At 45.3% G+C, this 11,399-nt stretch overlaps 1 long non-coding RNA gene across 1 annotated transcript in view; it reads left to right on the top strand.

Annotated features, from left to right (window-relative positions):
* The first annotated feature begins 2,700 nt into the window (after positions 1–2,700).
* LOC140197371 (uncharacterized) overlaps positions 2,701–11,399 on the top strand; it is a 37,746-nt gene continuing 29,047 nt past the window's right edge. Inside the window, exon 1 of the long non-coding RNA XR_011885932.1 lies at positions 2,701–2,900. This is a non-coding gene — a long non-coding RNA (uncharacterized lncRNA). The remainder of the gene's footprint in view (positions 2,901–11,399) is intronic.

The following is an 11,399-nucleotide window of genomic DNA, read 5'->3' as shown; positions in this document are numbered from 1 at the left end:
AGTAAAATACACCTGTATCTGGAAGGTTTAACTGCTGGTGAGTCAGTATCCTGGTAAAAAACTACACCATGAAGACAAAAGAACACTCTAAGCAACTCTGTGAAAATGTTATTGAAAAGCACAAGTCAGGAGATGGATACAAGAAAATTTTCAAGTTGCTGAATATCTCTTGGAGTACAGTTAAGTCAATCATCAAGAAATGGAAAGAATATGGCATAGCGGTAAATCTGCCAACAGCAGGCTGGCATCAAAAACTGAATGTGCAAGAAGAGGACTAGTGAGGGAGGCCACTGAAAGACAAATGACAGCTCTGGAGGAGTTACAAGCTTCAGTGACTGAGATGGGAGAGACTGCACATTCACTTTATGGGAGATTGGTAAAGAGAAAACCACTGTTGAAAAAAACTCACATGAACTCTCCGTCAGAGTTTGCCAGAAGGCACGTGGGAAACTCTGATGTCATCTGAAGAAAGTTCTATGGTCTGATAAAACCAAAATTGACCTTTTTGGCCATCATAGTGTTTCGTCTGTTTGGCATAAACCGAGAACTGCACATCATCAAAAACACAGCATCCCTACCGTGAAGCATGGTGGTTGCTGCATCATGCTGTGGGGATGCTTCACTGCAGCAGGCCCTGGAAGGCTTGTGAAGGGAGAGGGTAAAATGAATACAGGGAAAGTGGAAAAACCAGGAAATCCTGGAGTAAAACCTGATGCAGTCTGCAGGAGAACTGTGACTTGGGTGAAAATCTGTTTTCCAGCAAGACAATGACCCCAAGCATAAAGCCAAAGCTACACAGGAATGGCGTAAAAACAAAGTTAATGTCCTGGAGTGGCCAAGTCAGAGTCCAGACCTCCAATCCAATTGAGAATTTGTGGCTGGACTTGAAAAGGGCTGCTCACTCGTGATTCCACACAATCTGACAGAGCTTGAGCAGTTATGTAAAGAAAAATGGGGAAAGATTTCAGTACCCTGATGTGCAAAGCTGGTAGAGACCTATCCACACAGACTCAAGGCTGTAATTGCTGCCAAAGGTGCAGCTACTAAATACTGACTTGAATGGGGTCAATTATTATTTGATGTTTAATAATTGTAACACATTTAGAGCACTTTATAGAAATTTGTTTTCACTTTGACACAAAAGTGTCCTTTGTTGATCAGTGTCAAAAAAGCCAAATTAATTCCACTGTGATTCAATGTTGCAGAACAGTAAAACATGAAAACTTCCAAGGGGGATGAATACTTTTTATAGACACTGTATCTATCGAGCTTGTACCAATTAGTGCATTGGGCCCCTATCTCCCTAAACCTTTCCTTTCCACACACTTATTCAAATGTGTGTATACCCAACTTCTGGCGATGTGGAAAGGATGCCCCCAGATTCCTTTTAAATCTCTTCCCTCTCACTTTCACTCTAACTGACAGTTTTGACTCTCTTACCATGGGAAAAAGATTGTTTCCACTCACCTTATCTGTGTCCCTATATGACTTCACTACTCAGCCTCCTGCGCTGCAGGGAAAACAGACCCTGCCTGTCCAGCATCTTCTTATAGCTCAAGCCCTGCAGTCCTGGCAATATCCTTGTGGATATTTTCTGCAGCCTTTCCAAGTTAAGGACATTTTCCCTATACAGAGCGAACAAAATTGCACACAATACTTTCAGTGTGGGGTCACCAATGAGTTGTACAGTTGCAACGTGACATCCAAAATCTTGTATTCAATGCCTGGTATGATGAAGGTCTGTATGCCCAGTGTCTTCTTCACCATCCTATCTACCTGTGTTTCCACTTTCAGGGAAATATTTATCTGCTCCTGTTGGTTTCTCAGTTATTCAACACTTTCCAAGGACCTACCATCTACTGTGCCTGCCCTGTCCTAGCTTGACTTACTAAAATAAAACGCGTCATATTTGCCTGAGTTAAATTCCATCTGCCATTCCTTGGCCCACTTTCCCAGTTGATCCAGATCCTGTGGTAATCTTAGACACCACCTTCACTGTCTACCATACCACCAATTTCGGTGTCAACTGCAAATTTACTAACTATGTTAAAACATTATTATCCAAATTTTAATCTAAGTGACAAACAACAGAGGACCAGCACTTGTGGTCACAGGACTCCAATCTGAAATACAACCATCCATTACTCCCTGCTCTCTCCTTCCACTGGCCTATTTTGCATCCAATTGGCTGGTGTACCATGGACCCCATGTGATTGAACATTCCAGACCACCTTACAATGGGACCTTGTAAAAGGACTTGCTAAAGACCAAGTCGACAACATCTATCACCATTATTTTATCGCTCTTCTTCAGTACCTCTTCAAAAGCTCGGTCAAATCTCAGCTTTGAACTGTTCCCACTGCTGTGAAGAATGAGCCTAGCCAAATTCCTAAGCAATATTCCTGTCAACCAAACACTACCACACAGTCATTCAGAGAGCAGTCCTTTCAGAGAAACACCTCTGACCAAAAGTCCATCAGTCAGTGCTCAGCATGGAATGTCCTGCAGGCACTGTGGGACAGGGACTCAAATGATCCTGTGGGGTAGTTCCCTCAGCAAATTGTCGAAACAAGTTGGAAGAATTGCAGATTTCACAAATAGGCACAAACATCTCATTTGGCTGATGATGAGAGGGGCTTCCCCATCAGATCCTTCCTGTACAGTCGAAGTCTTACTCTCAACACTCTCGGGAGGACTGTATTGAGAATGAGATGATCACTCAATTCTCTGTAGATCGTGTGTTTCCCAAGCAAGTCTGGAGAAGGATACAAGGGACCTTGTTGACTCTCATCCTGAGTAGCTGTGTAACAGAGGGCTCTCTGATGTATGGGCTGTTCCCAGGGACATGTACCAACACAGACATCAAGTGCTGCTGGAAGGTCATCCAGCCAGTGATAGAGGTGAGTGAATATAGAAACAGGGTGGGAGAGCAGATGAATGTGTTGCTAAAAGGATACTACAGGAGGATGGTCTTTAGATACTTGGATCACTGGGGCAATCTCTTAGTAGATGAGACCTGCACAAAGTGGAGAGGTGACATCTGAACTGGAAGGTGAGAGATTTCCTTGTTGTTGAGGAGGGCTTGAACTGGTTTGACAACAGGCTGGGTCACGGACCAGTGACACAGGTTTGGGGAGATGGTTCAGTACAGCAGATAAACCAAGTGAGTCCTGTCAGGAGAGCAAGCAGGTGCATGATGAGGAACATGGGAGGAGTGGTAAGCTAAATTATATCATTGAATGGAGCCTGATGGATGAGACCAATGAACTGAGTGTGTCGATCAGCATGTGGGGCTACAACATTGCTGTAATCACAGAAACGTGGTTGGAAGGAGAGGACTGGCTGCCCAATGTTCCAGATTATGGAAGTTTCAGATGTGATAGTGCGGAGGTAAGAGAGAGGGAGGATTCACAATAATGATCAGGCAGAATATCATGCAGTGCCCAGGGAGGGTGTCATGGAAGCTCTTCCAATGAGGTCATGTGGGTATAACTACAAAATAAGATACATTTATTCAGTTCACCTGGAGTACACCGCAAGTCTCCCAACAGTCAACACGAGACAGGAGCAGATATTCAGACAGAATGCCTGTAAGAAATTTGTATGTTCTCCCCATGACTGTTGGATATTCCAAAGATGTTTGGTTCGGGTTAGTAAATTGTGGCATGCTGTGTTAGCACTGGACACATGACAATCCTTGCAGGCTGCCCCAGCACTTCCTCGTACTGTGTTGGTTTTTGACACAAAGAACACATTTCAATGATTGTTTTGACGTCTTGATGTACACATCACAAATAAAACTAATTTAATCTTGACAACACACACTTTGAGGCCCCTGCCCATCCCCCACATGATTCATCTGCGTTGGCCCCCAACCAACACATGTTCCACTCTCCCCTCCTACCCCTCCTCACGGTCCCCCACCCTGCTCTCATGACTATACCCCCTCCCCACACGAAACCACCACAGTGGACTTCACAGATGAACAGGTGAGAAGACAGTTGAAACGTCTCAACCCAAGCAAAGCTGCAGGCCCAGATGATATCAGTACCAGGGTGCTCAAAGCCTGTGTCCCTCAGCTATGTGGAGTTCTTCACCATGTTTTCAACCTGAGCCTGAGGCTCCGGAGGGTTCCTGTATTGTGGAAGACATCCTGCCTCGTCTCTGTGCCGAAGATGCCGCGCCCCAGCAGCCTCAATGACTACAGACCGGTGGCATTGACCTCCCACATCATGAAGACCCTGGACAGACTTGTTCTGGAGCTGCTCCGGCCTATGGTCAGGCCACACTTAGATCCCCTCCAGTCCGCCTACCAGCCCCGACTAGGAGTTGAGGATGCTATCGTCTACCTGCTGAACCGTGTCTATGCCCACCTGGACAAGCCAGCGAGCACTGTGAGGGTCATGCTTTTTGACTTCTCCAGTGCGTTCAACACCATCCGACCTGCTCTGCTGGGGGAGAAGCTGACGGTGATGCAGGTGGATGCTTTCCTGGTGTCATGGATTCTTGATTACCTGACTGGCAGACCACAGTACGTGTGCTTGCAACACTGTGTGTCCGACAGAGTGATCAGCAGCACTGGGGCTCCACAGGGGACTGTCTTGTCTCCCTTTCTCTTCACCATTTACACCTCGGACTTCAACTACTGCACAGAGTCTTGTCATCTTCAGAAGTTTTCGGATGACTCTGCCATAGTTGGATGCATCAGCAAGGGAGATGAGGCTGAATATAGGGCTATGGTAGGAAACTTTGTCACATGGTGTGAGCAGAATTATCTGCAGCTTAATGCGAAAAAGACTAAAGAGCTGGTGGTAGACCTGAGGAGGGCTAAGGCACCGGTGACACCTGTTTCCATCCAGGGGGTCAGTGTGGATATGGTGAAAGATTACAAATACCTGGGGATATGAATTGACAATAAACTGGACTGGTCAAAGAACACTGAGGCTGTCTACAAGAAGGGTCAGAGCCGTCTCTATTTCCTGAGGAGACTGAGGTCCTTTAACATCTGCCAGACGATGCTGAGGATGTTCTACGAGTCTGTGGTGGCCAGTGCTATCATGTTTGCTGTTGTGTGCTGGGGCAGCAGGCTGAGGGTAGCAGACACCAACAGAATCAACAAACTCATTCGTTAGGCCAGTGATGTTGTGGGGATGGAACTGGACTCTCTGACGGCGGTGTCTGAAAAGAGGATGCTGTCCAAGTTGCATGCCATCTTGGACAATATTTCCCATCCACTACATAATGGACTGGGTGGGCACATGAGTACATTCAGTCAGAGACTCATTCCACCGAGATGCAACACAGAGCGTCATAGGAAGTCATTCCTGCCTGTGTCCATCAAACTTTACAACTCCTCCCTTGGAGGGTCAGACACCCTGAGCCAATAGGCTGGTCCTGGACTTATTTCCTGGCATAATTTACATATCACTATTTAATTATTTATGGTTTTATTACTATTTAATTATTTATGGTGCAACTGTAAATCCTCGGGATCAATAAAGTATGACTATGACTATGACTATGAAGATGCTGGAGGAACTCAGCAGGCCAGGCAGCATCTATGGAAAAGAGTAGAGTCGACATTTCAGGCCGAGACTCTTCATCAGGACTGGAGAACAAAAGATGAGGAGTCAGAGATAGAAGGTGGAGCAAAGGGAGGGAGAAACACAAGGTGAAGGGTGAAACTGGGAGGGGGAGGGGTGAAGTAAAGAGCTGGGATGTCAATTGGTGAAAGTGATACAGGACTGGAGAAGGGGGAACCTAATAGGAGAGGACGTGTTCCCAGGAAGGATACGTTACGTGGCTGTGGTAGTGGGTCTGGGTGAGCACGTGGTCGAAGAGTCGGAGAGCAGCAGGGATCACAGAGGAGGATCAGTGAGAGAGGGTTTCACTGAACTCCTGTCGAAGGGAAGATTTAAACTTCTTCAGGGTAGGTATCCCTGAAGAGTCTTTCAGTGTGTGTGTTGCTTGGATTTCCAGCACCTCCGGATTTGTTCTCTTGTTTGTAATTTAGTTTTGAAGTTGCTACACCTACCCCTACACCTCCTCTCTCATCACCATCCAGGGCCCCAAACTATCCTTCCAGGCGGAGCAGGGCTTCACCGGTGAATCTGTCAGAGTCATTGATTGTATCCAGTACTCCTGAAGTGGCCTCCTCTGCCTCAGTGACACCTGATACAGACTGGGGGAATGGCTTCAACAAGTATCTTCTCTCTGTCTGCTGAAAAAGTCAGGATCTCCCTGTGTTTTCCCATTCCAATTCGACTTCCCATTCCCATTCCAAAATGTTAGTTCCTGGGCTCCTCTACTGCCATGGTGAGGTCACACTCAGGTTGTGGGAGCAACACAGCATATTCTGTCTGGGTGGCCAGCCTCCAACCTGACGGCATGAACACTGATTTCTAAATTCTGCTCCTCCTCCCTCCCCCCATTTTTTCCATTGCCACTGCTGGTAACCCTTTCACCCCTCTCTTCTCATTACTGTCCATCACCTCCCTCTAGTTCCCCTCCTCCTGCCTTTTCTTCCATGGTCTGCAGAGTAGAAATAGGAGGATATATCAGATGAATATGTGGCTTGAAAAATGATGCAAGGGGGAGGGATTCAAATTTCTGGGGCATTGGAACCAGTTCTGGAGAGGTGGGACCGGTACAAAAAGGACGGTCTGCATCTGGGCTGGACTGGAACCAATGTCCTAGGGGGAGCGTTTGCTACTGTTGTTCAGGAGGATTTAAACTAATGTGGCAGGAACAAGTGCAGAGAAACAGAGGGGTGTAAAATGAGGGTAGAAGCAAAAAGTAGTAAGGTGAAAAGTAAAAGTGGCAGGCTGGCAAATCTAGGGCAAAAATCAAAAAGGACCACTTTTCAACGTAATTGTACAAGAGCTAAGAGTGTTGTAAAAGCAAGCCTGAAGGCTTTGTGTGTCAATGCAAGGAGCATTCGTAACAAGGTGGATGAATTGAATGTGCAGATAGTTATTAATGAATATGAGACATGGCTCCAGGGTGACCAAGGATGGGAGCTCAACATTCAGGGATATTCAATATTCAGGAGGGATAGACATGAAAGAAAAAGAGGTGGGGTAGCATTGCTGGTTAGAGAGGAGATTAACGCAATAGAAAGGAAGGACATTAGCCGGGAGGATGTGGAATCGATATGGGTAGAGCTGCATAACACTAAGGGGCAGAAAACCCTGGTGGGAGTTGTGTACAGGCCACCTAACAGTAGTAGTGAGGTTGGGGATGGCATTAAACAGGAAATTAGAAATGTGTGCAATAAAGGAACAGCGGTTATAATGGGTGACTTCAATCTACATATAGATTGGGTGAACCAAATTGGTAAGGGTGCTGAGGAAGAGGACTTGTTGGAATGTATGCAGGATAGTTTTCTGAACCAACATGGCGAGGAACCAACTAGGAGCAGGCCATTCTAGACTGGGTATTGAGCAATGAGGAAGGGTTAGTTAGCAATCTTGTCATGCAAGGCCCCTTGGGTAAAAGTGACCATAATATGGTGGAATTCTTCATTAAGATGGAGAGCGATATAGTTAATTCAGAAACAAAGGTCTGAACTTAAAGAAGGGTAACTTTGAAGATATGAGACGTGAATTAGCTAAGATAGACTGGCAAATGATGCTTAAAGGGTTGACGATGGATATGTAATGGTAAGCATTTAAAGATCGCATGGATGAACTACAAGAATTGTTCATCCCAGTTCGGGAAAAGAATAAACCAGGGAAGGTAGTGCACCCGTGGCTGACAAGGGAAATTAGGGATAGTATCAATTCCAAAGAAGAAATATACAAATTAGCCAGAAAAAGCAGCACACCTGAGGACTGGGAGAAAATCTGAGTCCAGCAGAGGAGGACAATGGGTTTAATTAGGAAAGGGAAAAAAGATTACAAGAGAAAGCTGGCAGGGAACATAAAAACTGACTGTAAAAGCTTTTATAGATATCTGAAAAGAAAAAGATTGGTTAAGACAAATGTAGGTCCCTCACAATCAGAAACAGGTGAATTGATTATGGGGAATAAGGACATGGCAGACCAATTGAATAACTACTTTGGTTATGTCTTCACTAAGGAGGACATAAATAATCTTCCGGAAATAGTAGGGGACCGAGGGTCTAGTGAGATGGAGGAACTGAGGGAAATACATGTTAGTAGGGAAGTGGTGTTAGGTAAATTGAAGGGATTAAAGGCAGATAAATCCCCAGGGCCAGATGGTCTGCATCCCAGAGTGCTTAAGGAAATAGCCCAAGAAAAAGTGGATGCATTAGTGATAATTTTTCAAAACTCTTTAGATTCTGGATTAATTCCTGAGGATTGGAGGGTGGCTAATGTAACCTCGCTTTTTAAAAAGGGAGGGAGAGAGAAACCGGGGAATTATAGACCGGTTAGCCTAATGTCGGGGGTGGGGAAACTGCTGGAGTCAGTTATCAAGGATGTGATAACAGCACATTTGGAAAGCAGTGAAATCATCGGACAAAGTCAGCATGGATTTGTGAAAGGAAAATCACGTCTGACTAATCTCATAGAATTTTTTGAGGATGTATCTGGTAGAGTGGATAGGGGAGAAACAGCGGATGTGGTATATTTGGATTTTCAAAAGGCTTTTGACAAGGTCCCACACAGGAGATTAGTGTGCAGACTTAAAGCACACGGTATTGGGGGTATGGTATTGTTGTGGATAGAGAATTGGTTGGCGGAGAGGAAGCCAGGAGTCGGAATAAATGGGACCTTGTTAGAATGGCAGGCAGTGACTAGTGGGGTACTGCAAGGCTCAGTGCTGGGACCCCAGTTGTTTACAATATATATTAATGACTTAGACGAGGGAATTAAATGCAGCATCTCCAAGTTTGCGGATGACACGAAGCTGGGCGGCAGTGTTAGTTGTGAGGAGGATGCTAAGAGGATGCAGGGTGACTTGGATAGGTTAGATGAGTGGGCAAATCCATGGCAGATGCAATTTAATGTGAATAAATGTGAGGTTATCCACTTTGGTGGCAAGAACAGGAAAACAGATTATTATCTGAATGGTGGCCGATTAGGAAAAGGGGAGGTGCAACGAGACCTGGGTGTCATTGTACACCAGTTATTGAAAGATGGCATGCAGGTACAGCGGGCGGTGAAAAAGGCAAATGGTATGCTGGCATTTATAGCAAGAGGATTCGAGTACAGGAGCAGTGAGGTACTACTGCAGTTGTACAAGGCCTTGGTGAGACCACACCTGGAGTATTGTGTGCAGTTTTGGTCCCCTAATCTGAGGAAAGACATTCTTGCCATAGAGGGAGTACAAAGAAGGTTCACCAGATTGATTCCTGGGATGGCAGGACTTTCATATGATGAAAAACTGGATCAACTAGGCTTAAACTCTCTGGAATTTAGATGATTGAGGGGGGATCTTATTGAAACGTATAAAATTCTAAAGGGATTGGACAGACTAGATGTAGGAAGATTGTTCCCGATGTTGGGGAAGTCCAGAACAAGGGGTCACAGTTTGAGGATAAAGGGGAAGCCTTTTAGGACCGAGATGAGGAAAAACTTCTTCACACAGAGAGTGGTGAATCTGTGGAATTCTCTGCCACAGGAAACAGTTGAGGCCAGTTCATTTGCTACATTTAAGAGGGAGTTAGATATTGCCCTTGTGACTAAAGAGATCAGGGGGTATGGAGAGAAGGCAGGTACAGGGTTCTGAGTTGGATGATCAGCTATGATCGTACTGAATGGCGGTGCAGGCTCGAAGGGCAGAATGGCCTACTCCTGCACCTATTTTCTATGTTTCTATGTTTCTATGTCCTCTCCAATCAGACTCCTTCCCAGCACTTTACCTCATCTGCTTTTCACCTCCCGGCTTCTTGTGTCATCCCTCCTTTCCCACCTATCTTACCCCTCACCTGGCTTCACCAGCCTGTTTGTACTCCTCCCCCTCCTCCCCACCCTCTGGTTTCTGCCCCTCCCTTTCCAGTCCTGATGAAGGGTGCAGCCCAAAACATCAACTGTTTGTTCCCCCTCCATAGATGCTGCCTGACTTGCTGAGTTCCTCCAGCATTTTGTGAGTGTTGCTCAACTTTTCCAGCATCTGCTGCGTCTCTTGTGTTGACGGTGGAGGTGTCAGTGGGGGAGAATTTTTTTGGGGATAGGGCTCATAATTCTCTAAATGTCAAGGCAGTGAAGGATAATCATGGTGCACAAGATAACGTCCAAGATTGAGAGGTCTTTTTCAAAATTAATAAAAGGGTTGAAATAGGTTTTGGACAGTAAGTAGGAGCCTGTTAAACAGTGGCTCATGAGAGTTCAGAGTTACCCTGTGCCTGTGAGGGAGACAGTTAAGGACAGCAAGGTGGGGAGGGAGTCGCGGGGGTGCTGGATAATGAGGGCTTGATGAAGAAGGGAAATTTATGACAGATGTCAAGGGAAAATGGGTGATGAAATTTCTGGGGAAAAAAAGAGGGGCCAGGAAACATCACTGGATGATGTTAAAAAAAGAGTCCCAAAGCTTTTGATAAGTATCTTAGGAGCAAGAGGGCAAGCAAGCAAAGAAGATGTTCCCTTAGGTAGCAAAGGGTCATGTGTGTGTGGAGCCTGGGGATGTGGGTGTGAAGTGTGCTCATCAGTGACAAGGGCATTGCAGATGAAGTGCTTGAGGTGAGCGAGTATGATACTCTCGGGCATGTTAGGATGAAGCAAGAGGAGGTGTTCATGGTCTTGGGGCACATACAGGTGGATAAATCGCCAGGGCCTGTTGAGATGTATTGCAGGCTGCTCTGTGCAGGGCAGAAGATTGCTGACTCTCGACAGAGATGCATACATCTTCACTGGCCACAGCTGAAGTGTCTGTTAACAGGAGGACAACAAATATAGTCCCTTTAATCAAGAAGGGTAACACATGGTGAACATTTTGCAAACCATTTCTTTTAGTATGTGTGTCACAGATAGTATTGTTAATTTGCTAATTTCAATTTACTGTTGCAATTTACAAGTTGCGTTAAGAACTTAAAAAAGCTAGTTCTTGCTTGAATTAATATTCGCTACATTCATACAAACTCCAGAATACCCTCCTCTTGCCCCTTGGACAGAAAGCTGTCTCAGGGAGGCCAAACTTCAAGGAAGATATAATCAAGTAAGGCAGCGAAAATGCCCTTCACTTTGGATCCCTTCCCAGTTAATAACCCATATCGTCCTTGTGTGTCTGAGTACATGTACAATATCTGCAATCCGTACTGGCCATCTACGTGACTAAGCAGAGTTGACAATAAAAAGTTCTGGAAATTAGATCACTTTCTCCTCTTGGGCATATTTGTCTTTTTGATTTAAATTAGTCTTTAAAATGCAGATTTGTCATGTGTTTGCTTGTTGCCTCTTTCCCTGATGACCGATGGCATTTTAATCACATCCTTATCT

This window comes from Mobula birostris, chromosome 5, assembly GCF_030028105.1.
Source record: "Mobula birostris isolate sMobBir1 chromosome 5, sMobBir1.hap1, whole genome shotgun sequence".
Taxonomy (NCBI): domain Eukaryota; kingdom Metazoa; phylum Chordata; class Chondrichthyes; order Myliobatiformes; family Myliobatidae; genus Mobula; species Mobula birostris.
This window is presented reverse-complemented; position numbering and strand designations above follow the sequence as displayed.